Raw genomic sequence first — 13,760 nt, 5'->3', positions numbered from 1 at the left:
ACCATCTAGCACTAGATCTTGAAGATGTTTACCTACATTTTCTTTTAGGTATTTTTTGGTAGTGCTTATTATATATTGGCCTTTTATACATATGAAGTTATGTTTTGTATAGTGTATCACACAGAAGTCGTCTTTCACTCTTTGGTTATGAATATCCAGTTCTGTTAACACCATTTATTGACAAAACTTCTGTCTCAGTTGAGTGGACTAGGACACTTTGCAAAAATAAACTTTGACCTTAGATTTAAAGGTCTATTTCTGTCCTGTCAGTTCTACTTTCATTGGTCAATGCCTATCTTTATACTAGGATCATGCTGTTCTGAATTCTGTGTCTTGATAATATTCTTTAAAGTCAGGACACATTATCCCAACTTTGTTTTATTTTTTCTTTCAAGATAATTTTAGGTATTTTAGGCTCCTTACCCCCACAAACAAGATTGATAATTAACTTTTCTATTTCTGTCAGTAGCCTACTGGAAGTTTGATTGATATTGCATTGAATCTGCAGATCAATTTTGGAAAGTTGACATTTTAACAACATTTAGCTTTCCAATTCATTAACATGGAATGTGTTTCCACTTATTTAGGTCTTCTTTGATATACTTTAACAAGGTTCTGTAGTTTTCTGGGTACAAGTCCTCGATATCCTTGGTTAAGTTTATTCTTAGATCTTTGATTCTTTTCAGTGCAATTGTAAATGGAATTTTTCTCTTGATTAAATTCTCAGATAACTCATTACTACTGTATGGAAAGATCATTGATATCTGCATGTAGATTTTGCATCCCGCAAATTTGCTGAACTTGATTACTACCTCAAGTAATTTTGTCATCATTTTTTTCAGGAAATTTTAAATATAAGATCATGTCAATGCAAATAGTGACAGTTTCATTTATTCCTTTCAATTTGGATGGTTTTAATCTCTTTTCCTTGCCTAATTGTTCTAGCTTGAACTTCTAACACATGGATGGATAGCAGTGGTGACTGTGGTCTTCCTTATCTTAGAAGTCATACTCAAGGTCTCTCACCATTGAGTATGATGTTAGCTGTGGGTTTTTAATATATGCCCTGTATCATGTTGATGAAATTTCCTCAGATTTCTACCATTTTATAGTGTCTTCATCATGAAAAGATGCTGAATTGTGTCAAATGCCTTTTCTGTATCAATTGAGATGATCATGTAATTTTTCCCCTTTGATTTAATGTAGTATATTGCATTACCTGAGTTTCTTTCATTGAACCTTCCGCACACACTTGGAGTCAAACCACTTGTTCATGGTATATCATTCTCTCAATATGCTGTTGGATTAGATTTGCAAGTATTTTGTTGAAGATTTTTGCATCTATATTCATTTAAGCAATTGGTCTGAAGTTTTCTTCTCTTGTAGTATCTTTATGTGGCTTTGATTTTATGATGATGCAGTTTCAAATAATGCATTAGGTAGTATTCTGCTTTCAATTTTTTTAAAAGAGTTTGAGCATGAATGATATTAACTCTTCTTGCAATGCTTGGTAAAATTCATATGTGCATCTATCCAGATCTGAACTTTCCTTTGTTGGTGCATTGTTTATGACTGATTCAAGCTCCTTACTTATGATTCTTTTGTTGACATCTTCTATTTCTTCTCAAGTTGGTGTAGGTTTTTCATTTGTTGCTAGGAAGTTCTCCATTTCATATATGTTGTCTATTTTATTGAGATATTGGGATCTGTGGTAATGTCACCTCTTCTTTCTGATTTTATTTATTTGCATTTTTTCTCTTTTTGTCCTTGTCAGTCTAGCCAGGGTTTGCTGATTTTATTGATCTTCTCAAAGAACAAACTTTTGGTTTTATTGGTTCATTCTCCAATTAATTTCTGCTTTAATCACTATTATTTCTTTCTTTCTGCTGTGTTGGAATTAGTTTGCTGTCTTCTTCCAATTTCTCCAGTGCCTCAGTTACCTCTTCGATTTTATCTCTTTTTTTCCTTTTTAATGTAGGCATTTAGGGATATGAATGTATCTCTCAGCACTGTATTCACTGCATCCCATAATTTTTGTTATGTCGTGTTCTCATTTTCATTCATTTCGAGATATCTACTAGTTTCTCTTGCAATTTCTTCTGTGACCCATTGATTATTAAAGAGTGTGTTATTTAACCTCCACATATATGTGTATTTTTCAGTTCTCCATTTGTTACTGTTTTCTAGCTTCTTTCTATTATGATCAGAGAAAGTGCTTTTTATAGTCTCAATCTTTTAAAATTTCTTAAGATCTGTTTTGGGCCCCAGAAAATGGTCTATATATAGAATGTTTCATAAGCACTTAAGAAGAAAGTTATATCCTGCTCTTTGGGTTTGTAAAACACTATATTTCATTTGTCATATGATTTAGATTCTCTGTTTCTATATTAAGCCTCTGTTTAGATGTTCTATCTATTGGAGAAAGTGGTGTGTTGATGTCTCCCACTATTACTATTGAGTCATCTATTACTCCCCTCCAATGGAGAGTCTGGATGAACTCAACAGGAGATGCTCACTGACCAAAGCAGGAAGAGAGACTGTCTCTTCTGAATCACCCACTGATTAGATTAAATGTCTCTCATTGCAGATGACACCCCCCTTGGCTGATTACAAATGGAATCAGCTGTGGATACAGCCAATGTGATCATGATATAATTCTATGAAATGTCCTCATAGCAACAGACAGACCAGCACTTGCCTGACCAGACAAACGGGTACCACCATCTGGCCAGGTTGACAGATGAACCTGACCATGACAGTACCACAGCTTTTATATTTACTACTTGCATGGAATATCTTTTTCCATCCTTTCACTTTCAACTTATTTGCATCTTTGGGTCTAAAGTGAATCTCTTGTAAACAGTGTATAAATGGATCATTTTTTAAAACCATTCTGCACACCAGTGTCTTTTATTGGGGAGTTTAATTCATTAACATTCAAAATTATTACTGTAAAGGCAGTTTTTACTTCAACCATTTTATCTTTTTGTTTTTATTTATGAGATTTATTTTTTCCTCTTTTTTATTTTTAATTACCCTTAGTAATACTTTTCAATTCTGTATCCTCCTTCAGAGCTCTCTTGTTTTTACTTTTCAGCCAGGAGCACTCCCTCAGTAGTCCTCATAAATCATAAACTCCCTTAATAGCTTTCTTATTTCTTATTAATGATCTGTCTAAGTTTCTGCTTGTCTTTGAATATTTTAAACTCGCCCTTATTTTTGAAGGACAGCTTTGCTGGATAGAGAATTCTTCTCTGAAAAATTTTTCTCTTTCAGTATTTTAAATTTATTGTACAACTGCTTTTTCATGGTGTTTAAAAAATCAGCATTAAGCTTATTTAGATTCCTTTGAGTGTGGTGAATCACTTTTCTCTCACTGTTTTCAGAATTTTCTCAATTTATTTGGCATTTGACAGTCTGACTACTATACATCTTGTAGTTTTTTTAATTCTATTTTGAGTTCATCTGGCCTCTTGAATTTGTATATTTATGACTTTTATAAGGGTTAGGAAATTTTCATCTATTATTTCCTTGAATCTTTTTTCTTAGCCCTTTCCTCTTTTTCTTCTGGGATACCCATGATGCATATGTTTGTGTGCTTTGAATTTTCAATTATGTTCCTGACACCTTGCTCAAGTTTACCCATGTTTTCCTCTTTTTCTTCTTTTCTTATGTTTGAATTTGGTTGATCTGTCTTCTAGATTGCTGTTATTTTTTCTACCTATTCGAGATCTTCTGTTGGTATCTTCAGTATTTCTTTAATTTCATTTGCTGTGTATTTAAATTCCGTAATGTCTAGTTTTCTATGTCTAATTTAATATTCTTCTTTATGTGCTTCTAATGTCTTCTTAATATTTTTTATCTCTTTATACACATTTTCTTTCTTTTCTTTGATTGATTTAGGATATTTGGTTGAATGTCATTGATTAGTTATTCCACATTCTGTGTCCCATATGACTTTTTTATTTGTTCCTTTGGGCATTTCTTCTTTTGTTTTATTGTGCCTTGTGATTTTACGCAGATATCTGTCATCTGATTATCTTAATGGCTCTATTCTGAAAGTAGGTTTCTCTCTCTTGTCAAGGGTTTAATTGTTGACTTTATTTGTATCAGGGCACTACTTTGATAGTTGGGCTGTCATTATTTCTCAGTCAAATCAGGGCTGGGGGGACCAATCCTGGTGTTTAGAATAGCTCTGATGGGCCTGATAAAGTGTCTGCAGAGGCTCTGAAAAGCCTGCAGTTTTCCACTGCACTTTAACGCCTGCCCAGCAGATGGTGATCTTAAATTACTTAACTTTTATAAAAAAAAATATCTTCTGGAACTGACAGTATTTGCCTGGATGGTGCTAAAACTGTGAGGTTCCTGTGCCCTCACTTTGTTGGCCAATATCTGGCTCAGTGTGGGTCTGGGTCCACTCCTGTACTTGCAGCAGTGGACTCCCATTTCTGATGGAGTCTGTAGCCATCAACCAGGCAAAGATTGGACCACCAGCCCTGGTTTCTCTCATGGGTGGGACATAGGCACCAGGGCCCAGGGCTAGAATTGCATTCACAGTACATGTTTTCTTAGACCCTTCACCCTCAATGACTTGAGTCATGAAATATCCTCTCTGTCCTCTAGGTACCCAAAGAGTTGATGCAGTTTCTGCCTGGCTACTTGTTGCTTTCAGTGAGGATTTTTTAACTACCTTCCTAATCCTGTTTGGAAACTCTTCCATGCTGCCCCTTTGTATTCTGCCCTCCCCAGTAGCTTAAGTCCATGTGGGGCTAGATCTCTGTGTCTGGATATAGGTTGGTAACTGTCTCACTGTTCAGAGAGATTTTATAGTCTGTTTCCCCAGTGGGATGTGTTAGGGAGAATCCTGGCTGCTGCCTCTTCATTCCTTCCAAATTGCATGGAATGTAGGGAGGAGGAGTTGATAGGACTGTCTGGTCTGGGACAGAAGTTTTCTACCTGAAATTTTTCTCTTTCATCAATTCAACATTCTCCAGACTTCACCCTTCCCTGGAATTCTGAACAAGTGAGAATTGTCCTTTACTTTGTTGAAGCCCTGGACAAAGGTTTCAACTTTCTTGCCTCTCCATTTGGATTCGAAATTATTCCCCTTAAGTATTTTCGAAATCACTTATTAAATCTGGTTTGGGATGTCTATATTCTGGTATTCTTCACTGGTATTTTCTGGATTTTTATCCCCTTGGTTTGGATGGGTCATCAGTTCTGATTTCTTTGTCTTGTACTCTGTTGCACATTGTACATTTTAATATTTTCAAATGGTATGTCTGGTATTTATTCCCCAAGCTGTCTTTTTCTTGGTTTTATAACCAGCTGGTGATAAGACAGATATATTCTTGCACTTTGGCCCCAATAAAATCTGCCAAAGGCAAATTCAGAGTTCAGTGCCCTCCTCTCTTTTCTTGGCATGTGTCTTGTCCTGGGTTTGTGCTTATTAGTTGTTCTTGGCATTTGAATTACAAAAATAACTTGGAGTGAGTTTACAGGAGTGTGAAAGCCCCCTTTATTTCCCAAGAGACAGACTTGTTCTTGTGGGAGTTAAAGCAGCAAGAATTTGCCCCAGGCTGTCTGCCTCCATAGTCAGTTGCACTCCTTTTGTAGTCTTGAGATACCTTCACCTAGAGGGAAAATTCTGGGAAGGAGACCACTGCTATAAAGGAGTTTCTTAATTCAGTCATTTCCTGCAGAAACAGGGCCAGGGACCCATGAAGAGGGTGCAGACTGGCTGTAAATTCCCTGGGGAAAGGAACAGAACAGGCTCTAAGACTTATTTCATGGCTCCCCAAAGCTGAGTTTCCTTGACCTGAACATCAAATGCAGCGTTTAAATTTTCCCTTGAAGCCTTGAGGAAGTGTAGCATCTTTAAGTCTCCTCTGCTGCCACCTTTCTCTAGGGTGGGTTGGAACAATGTCTGCCCCCAGATCTGGGCCCTGGTCATCTGAAGTCAACAAATGAAAGTTGTGATCAGCTACATCCATACACACACCTGTTCTTGGGGAAGAGGGTTTTCATGTCCCTTCTGTCACTAGTGAGCCAGTCAGTGACCATCCACCTCAGTGGTGTGCTGTGAAAGTGGGTAAAGAGTCCTGGAAACTGTAGAGTGGACACAGAATTTCACTGGTTCTCTACCATAATTTGCCAGCTCTTCCCCTTCCCTAGATGCTGTGTTGTAATTCATGTTTCAAAATAGTTGCTTTACACAATTCTTGCTTATTTAATATTTGTTCTTTGGAAGGACTAAATCCTGGAGTTTCCTATTCTGCCATCTTCCCACAGTCTACTAAAGTAAATCATTGTAATCACTTCCTTAAATGCTTGCTATAACTCACCAGTTAAACAATTTGGAAATAGAAATTTCTGCTTTGGAATGTTACTAATTGTTGATTGAATTTTTAAAAATTTAGTTTTTGTATTGTGAGAGTTGGTAGATCGTATCTTTCACGAATTTCAAGAAGTTACCAAATTTGTGAGTATAGAGTGATTCCCAATGTTCTTTTTGTTTCTTTTTAATTATCATGAAATTATGATGGCCCCTCTATTATTTTTTTTTATATTAATCCCTGCTGTCTTCTCTTTTTTTTTCTGCATGGCCTAGCTAGAGGTTTCTCAATGTTATTCTTTCACTTTATTTTTTCGAAATACCAGCTTTAGTTTCATTGATTTTCTCTACTGTTTTCTTGTTTTCAATTGCATTTACTTAAGTCCTAATTTTGCTTTTTTTACTCTTCCCTAATTTTGATTTATACTGCTCTTATTTTCTAGTGTACTAATGTGGGAGTTCATATTATTTTTAGATTTTTCTTCTTTACTTATATGTGTATTCAGTGATATAAATTTCCCTCTAAGCACTGTTTGCATTTGCTGTATCTCACATATATTAATGTTGCATTTTAATTTGCATTTAAATATATTTTAAAATGTCTATTGAGAATTTTCTTGATCCATATATTCTTTAGAAATGTGTCATTCAATCTCTGAATATTTTGAATTTGTAGATGTCTATGACTGATCTGTAGTTGTCTATGATCTTGATACTGTGGAGCCTGGTTCTCTATTTCCTGGCATGGCAGGCAGATTCAGAGTCTCTCCCCAGTGGGAAACAAAAACATCTCTCTACTGCAAGCAAGGGAAGAAGAGATTAGCCAAGCTCCATGTGGATTTGAGCAACATATTTGGACTGCTGAATACCAGCTCCTAGTACAGGTAAATCTACAGAAAAGAAAGAAACTTGGAGATTTTTATCAGCCCTGCCCCCAGTAGGGAGGAGGCTGGGCAGAAAAAACAAACAAACAAATCAAAACAGATTCTTCTGGAGTTGGCTGAGCTCAGACTACTGAAAAAGGGCTGTGTCCTATGAAAAGGGGCGCATAAAGCCAGCTCATGGTTGGCAAACCCAGAGGTTTGAAACTGTCACTGAGAATAGATGTTTTGTTCCTTTTCTCTCTCTATCTCTCTCTCCCCATCTTTTTCCTTCTTCCATTAAAGAAAGCAACAGATATTCTCAGTTTTCAGGTAAAGGTGGAGTTAAGGAATGACTGAGAGACAAAGTAACTAACCAAATGGGTGAGAAAGTTCCCTCAGCTGTGAATTTTCTCCAAGAAAAGGGTTAGTAGAGTTCAGCACAAGTGGTAGCTCTCATTCAGAGAATTTGGATCCCAGGGGCTGAGATTTTGACAGCTGTTTCAACTGACAAAAAAACAGTGCAACAAAGCTCAAACATGCTCCCAGAAAGAGTGTCAGGTGCTGCTTGAGAGTCTTGTTAACATTTCCAGCCTGTAGGAACAGGGAACTGAAGAGTGGCTCATACCTCACATGCTGCTCCCCCAAAAAAACTGTACAGTGGGGGAAAGGCCAAGCCAAGCTGCTGGTGATTACTTAGAGAATTCAGATCCCAAGAGTTGAAAAACAGAAACAGTTTAAGTCCAAATTCAACAGCAGCTTCTGTCTCACCACAGCCCTGGCAGGGACAAAGTCTGCCAAGAATTCAAGGCACTTTACCACCTTACACCTATGGTGAGCAGCAAGTTAATAAATGCCCTCTTCTGGGCAAGACAGGAAAAGCACCGAATTAAGATCTACTCAAGACATTTACTAATCAGATTATAAATTGCTTGTGACAAGGAGAGAAATCTGAAGGCAACAAAGTTAGAACAATCCATCATATACAAGGGAAACTTGATAAGACTAAGTGAGGATTTCTAGCAAAAACCATGGAGGTGAGAAGGCACTTATTTAATATGTTTAAGATACTGAAAGAGTAAAACTGCCAACCAAGAATCCTATATCCAGCTAAATTGTCCTTTAAAAATGAGCAGGAGTTTAAAATATTTATTTATATACAGACACTGAGAGTTAGCAAACAAGAGACCAGCTCTATAAGATATACTAAAGGAAGCACCATAGGCCAATAGGAAAAGACAGGAGAGAAAGGTTTGGTGAAGAGTATAGAAATGAAGATTATCCAGAAGGGGAACTAAAATGATGAAAGGAGAGAGAGAAAAAAGATCTGACATATAAATTCCAAAGGACAAAATGGTTGAAGAAAGTACTGCCTTTACAGTTATAAAACTGAATGTCAATGGATTAAAATCCACAATCAAAAGTCATAGACCAGCAGGATGGATTAAAAAATAAAAAAAAACAAGATGCATCTGTATTTTGTCTATAACACTCATGTTAGACCCAAGGACAGATGTAAGTTGAAAGTGAATGTTGGAAAAAGATATTTCACACAAACAACAACCAAAAAAAGAACAGGGTTAGCTATAATATTATCAGGCAAATTAGACTTCAATTGTAAAATAATTAAGAGACAAAGAAGGGCACTATATATTAATAAAAGGGACAGTTCATCAGGAAGAAATAACATTCATAAATATCTATGCATGGAGAAAGAGTGCCTCAAAATCAATGAGGCAAGCATTCACATCACTGAAGGCAGTAATAGACTACTCTACAGTAATAGTTGGAGAATCCAATATGCCACTCTGATCAATGGATAGAACATCTAGACAGAAGATCATTAAAGAAACAAAGATACTAAAATTATATGATAAATTCATTAGACTTAGATCTTTACAGAACATTGCACCCAACAACAGCAGAATATATATTTTTCTCAAGTGCTCATGGATCATTCTCCAAGATAGAATACATGCTGAGGCACAAAGCAGTCTCAATGAATTGAAAAACTCAAATGATAAAAAAACACTTCCTCAGATAATAATGGAATGAAGTTGGAAAACAGTAACAGGTGGATACCTTGAAAATTCACAAATATATGGTTGCTAAACAACACAATAAACTTTCAAACAGCCAGTGAGTCAAAGAAGAAATTACAAGAAAATTCAGTAAATATCTCAAGGTAAATGAAAATGAGAAAAAGAACATATCAGAACCTGTGGGAAGCAGTAAAGGCAATTCTTAGAGGCAAGTTTATTGCCCTAAATTCCCATATTGAAAAAAGAAGAAAGAGCAAAAATTGAAGACTTAACTGCTCACCTGGAGGAATTAAGAAACAGCAAACTAACCTCAAACAAACAGAAGGAAAGAAATAACAAAAATTAGAGCAGAAATAAGTGAAATTGAGAACAGGAAAACAATAGAGAATCAACAAAACCAGAAGTTGGTTCTTTGAGAAAATCCATAAAATTGATGGACCCTTAGCTACGCTGACAAAGAAAAAATGAGAGAGGATGCAAGTAAATTAATTCAGAAATGGAAGGAGGGACATAACTATTGACCCCATAGAAATAAAGGAGATAATGAGAGCATACTATGAGTAATGATATGCTAACAAACTAGACAACTTAGCAAAAATGAACTTTTTAGAAATGCATGACAACCAACAATGTCTCAAGAAGATATAGAAGACTTTAACAAACTAACTGTAAATAAAGATTGAATCATTCATCAAAAAACTTCCCAGTATAAGTGTCAAGGGCCAGACATTTTCACATGTGAATTCTAGTAAACATTCAAGTAAGAGTTGGTATCATTCCTGCTCAAACTCTTCAAAAAATTTGAAGATGATGGAAAGCTACCTAACTCATTCTATGAAGCCAACATCACCCAAGTACCAAAGACAGACAGAATACTACAGTAAAATAAATTCACAGTCTTAAATTAATATAAATGCAAAAATCTTCAACAAAATACTTGCAAATTGAATCTGGTGGCACAGTAAAAAGATCATACACCATGACCAAGTGGATTTTATTACAGGTATGCAAGGATGGTACAACAAAAGAAATATAATAACATAATATAATGCTCCACATCAATAAATTAAAGAAGTGAAACCATGTGATCATCTTTATTGGTGCAGAATAGGCATTTGACAAAATTCAGCATCATTTCTTCCTGAGAACACTTCAAATACAAATAAGCTTCCTCAACATGATAAAAGTAAAAAATAAAAGACCACAGCTAACGTCATATACAATGGGTAAATGAAATTTTCCTCTAAGATCAGGAAAACACAGGATGCCCACGGTCACTATTGTTATCCAACATTTTTCTGGAAGTTCTAACTATAGAAAGTAGGCAAGAGAAAGAAATAAAAGAAATTCAAATTGGAGAGGAAGAAGTAAAACTTTCACTATTTGCAGATGTAGAAAATCCTGAAAAATCTACAGCAATGCTACTATAGCTAATAAACAAGTACAGCAAATGGTAGGATCCAAGACCAACATGCCAAATTCAGTAGAGTTTCTATACACTAGTAATGAGAAATCTGAAAGGGATATCAAGAGAAAAGTCCATTTTCAATAACAACTAAGTGACTCAAATATTTCGGAAAAAATTTATCCAAGGGCGCAAAAGACCTATACACAGAGAACTGCAAAACATTCCTAAAAGAAATCAAGGAAGACCTAAATAAATGGAAGAACATAATGTGTTCATGGATTAAAAGAGTAAGTAGAGTTAAAATGTCAATTCATTCAAATTTATTTATAGAGTCAATGCAACATCCATCAAAATCCCAACCACTTACTTAGCAGAAATTGAAAAGCAAATAATCAAATTTGTTGGGATGGCAGTTTGTCAAAACAGCTAAAAATATCTTGAGAAAGAGGAATGAAATGGGAGCTTTCACACCATGACTTTAAAGCATATTACAAAGCTACATAGGTCACACCAGCATGGTACTGCTATAACTAGAGATATACGGATCAATAGAATTTAACTGAGAGTTCAGAAATAGACCCTTTTGTCTATGGACAGTTGATTTTTGATAAAGGAGCCAAGTCATCTCCATTGGGACAGAGCAGACTCTTCCACAATTGTGCTCAGACAAATGGATATCCATATCCAACATAATGAAAAAGGACCCACATCTCACACCTTCTACAAAAATTAATTCAAAATGGATTAAAGGCCCAAATATTTGAAGAAAGACCATGAACATTTTAGAGAAAATGTAGGGAAATATCTTAAAGATTTTTTGTCAGGAGGTGATTTCGTTGACTTTACACCCAATGCACAAGCAATGAAAGAGGAAATAGACAAATGGGATGTCTTCAAAATTGAGTATTTTTGCAAGTCAAAGGACTTTTTCAGGAAAGTGAAATGGCAGCCTACTCAATGGATGGTTGTTTTGGTTTATAAAACTGCTGGAATGCAACGACTAGACATGCATTGATTTTAGAAAAGGTATTTATTAAGTCACAAATTTACTCATCTAAGGTCATTAAAATGTCTGAATTGAGGCATCAACAAAATGATACATGGACTCTGAAGGAAGGCTGCTGGCATGTGTCATACTTCTAACAGCTGGGAAGGCACATGGCTGGCATTTGCTGGTCCTTGCTCTTGGTTCATTACTTTGAGCTTTTGATTCCAGGGGCTCTCTCTGTGTCCTGTGGGTCATCTCTTAATATCTCTGGGTCATTTCTCTCACTAAGCATCAGTGGTTCTTCTCTTAGTGTCTCTGACTCATTTCTTTCTCTAAGCATCCAAGGGTCTTAGGTTCTCTGGGGGCAAACTCTGGATTTCATCCCTTAGCTTAGCATCTCTTGGGGCAGTTTCTTTCTTCAAGTATCTGTGTTTTCCCCCAAATGTCTCTCTCTTAAAGGAATCCAGTAAGCAGATTGAGACACACCTTGAATAGGCAGGATCACATCTCCAAGTAAACACCCTAATCAACAGGTCTCACCCCAAAATAAGTCTGTCCCCCCAAAGATTAAATTAGAAGACATAGATTTTCTAGGTTACATAACAAATTCAAACCAGCACAATGACAATATTTGGAAACCACATATCAGACAAGGGTTTGATATCTAGAATATATAAAGAGATCCTACAATTCAACAACAAAAAGACAGATAACCTAATTTTAAAAATGTGCAAATGACATGGATAGATACTTTTCCAAAGAGGAAATAAAAATGGCTCAAAAGCATATGAAAAGATGCTAATCTTCACTAGGCATTAGGGAAATGAAAATCAAAACCACATTGAGCTATCATCTCACACCTACTGGTATGGCAATGTATCAATAAAACAGAAAACTACTTCCTCTCCTTTTTCTTTTAAAAGAGCACACTTGTGTGACAAGTGGCAGGCGTGAACCTTTGCTGGGAGGGGTAGGGATGAGATTCCCCTTGCACTTGAGGCTCAGAATTTCAGGAGAAGGGTGTGTGCTGAGCCGACCGTTATGCAAATCTCATGTGCCCCAGAAGAGCCAGAGGAGGCCTGATAGATTGGCCCTCTTCTGCGACTACTTTGTGTCACACCCAGCGGTGCCCATCTGGTAGCCGTACGGCGGCCCCAGATGCACGTACTCTGGTAACGTGCAGCCCCCGTGGGGGAATGGAGAGGACACAGAAGTGGCGGAAACACACGGTAAGCATGGCCAGAGCTACAACAGCATGATGCAGGCTCCACAAGAGGACCAGTCCCGGGAGCAGCACCAAGACCCCAGGGTGGTCAGTCCTGGGGGTGAGCCACACTGGCCAGCCAAACCTGCGCCTGCCGATGGTTGTCCGCATCAGCGAAGGGATGTTGGAGTTTTAGAGCAGTCAAGGCGAGAAGTTGAGTTTGTTGATGTTGTTTAGAGAGACGCTGACATAGACGTTTGAGTATGATGAAAAGGAGGATGATAGCTAGAAGCACTATACTGTAGAAAATGAGATTGGAAGGTTTGAAGAAAGAAGTAAACTTGGATAGAAGGTCGTTTAAAAGAGAGGCAGAGAGTTTAGGGACCACCGTGCTTTGGAGATTTAGAATGTGAGCTTGAAGCTGGTGTGTATGATTTCAATAGGAGTCATTAAAGGCAGTGAAAAGCCACTCACGCATGTTAAGGCGGGGTTGGGAGTGATTGACAGGAACAGGAGTTACGTCTATTTGCTGCTGCAGATTGAAGACAGCTGCATGCAGAAGATGAATGATGTTTTCTTGGGCGCCGGCTACTTTGGCTGTCGTTTGGGATACGTTGAGAAGGACTTTAGCTGTGGTGGAGGTTTGAGTGAGAGCGATGGCTGCTACTGTACTGGCGGCGACTGCAGTGACGATGGCGGCGGCAATAGCAGCAGAAATGCCGAAGTCGCATCTGGATCGGTGGTGGGTTTCTGTCCCTAGCGTATAAGGGGTGTAAGGAAGTTGGGGGGCCACCCAGGTGGTGGCATTGACTGGAATCCACAGTAACCTAGGCTGAAGCACAATAAATGCATAGGGAAGAAATATGGGGGTTTGAGAAAAAGGTAGGTAGTTATATTGATGCATTGCTCAATTTTGGGCTCTGG

At 37.2% G+C, this 13,760-nt stretch overlaps 1 pseudogene; it reads right to left on the bottom strand.

Moving 5' to 3' along the window:
* LOC143655405 (olfactory receptor 4F4-like) overlaps nt 1-13,007 on the bottom strand; it is a 42,402-nt pseudogene extending 29,395 nt beyond the window's left edge.
* Nucleotides 13,008-13,760: the final 753 nt, after the last annotated feature.

This window comes from Tamandua tetradactyla, chromosome 14 (genome assembly GCF_023851605.1).
Source record: "Tamandua tetradactyla isolate mTamTet1 chromosome 14, mTamTet1.pri, whole genome shotgun sequence".
NCBI classification, from domain to species: domain Eukaryota; kingdom Metazoa; phylum Chordata; class Mammalia; order Pilosa; family Myrmecophagidae; genus Tamandua; species Tamandua tetradactyla.
This window is presented reverse-complemented; position numbering and strand designations above follow the sequence as displayed.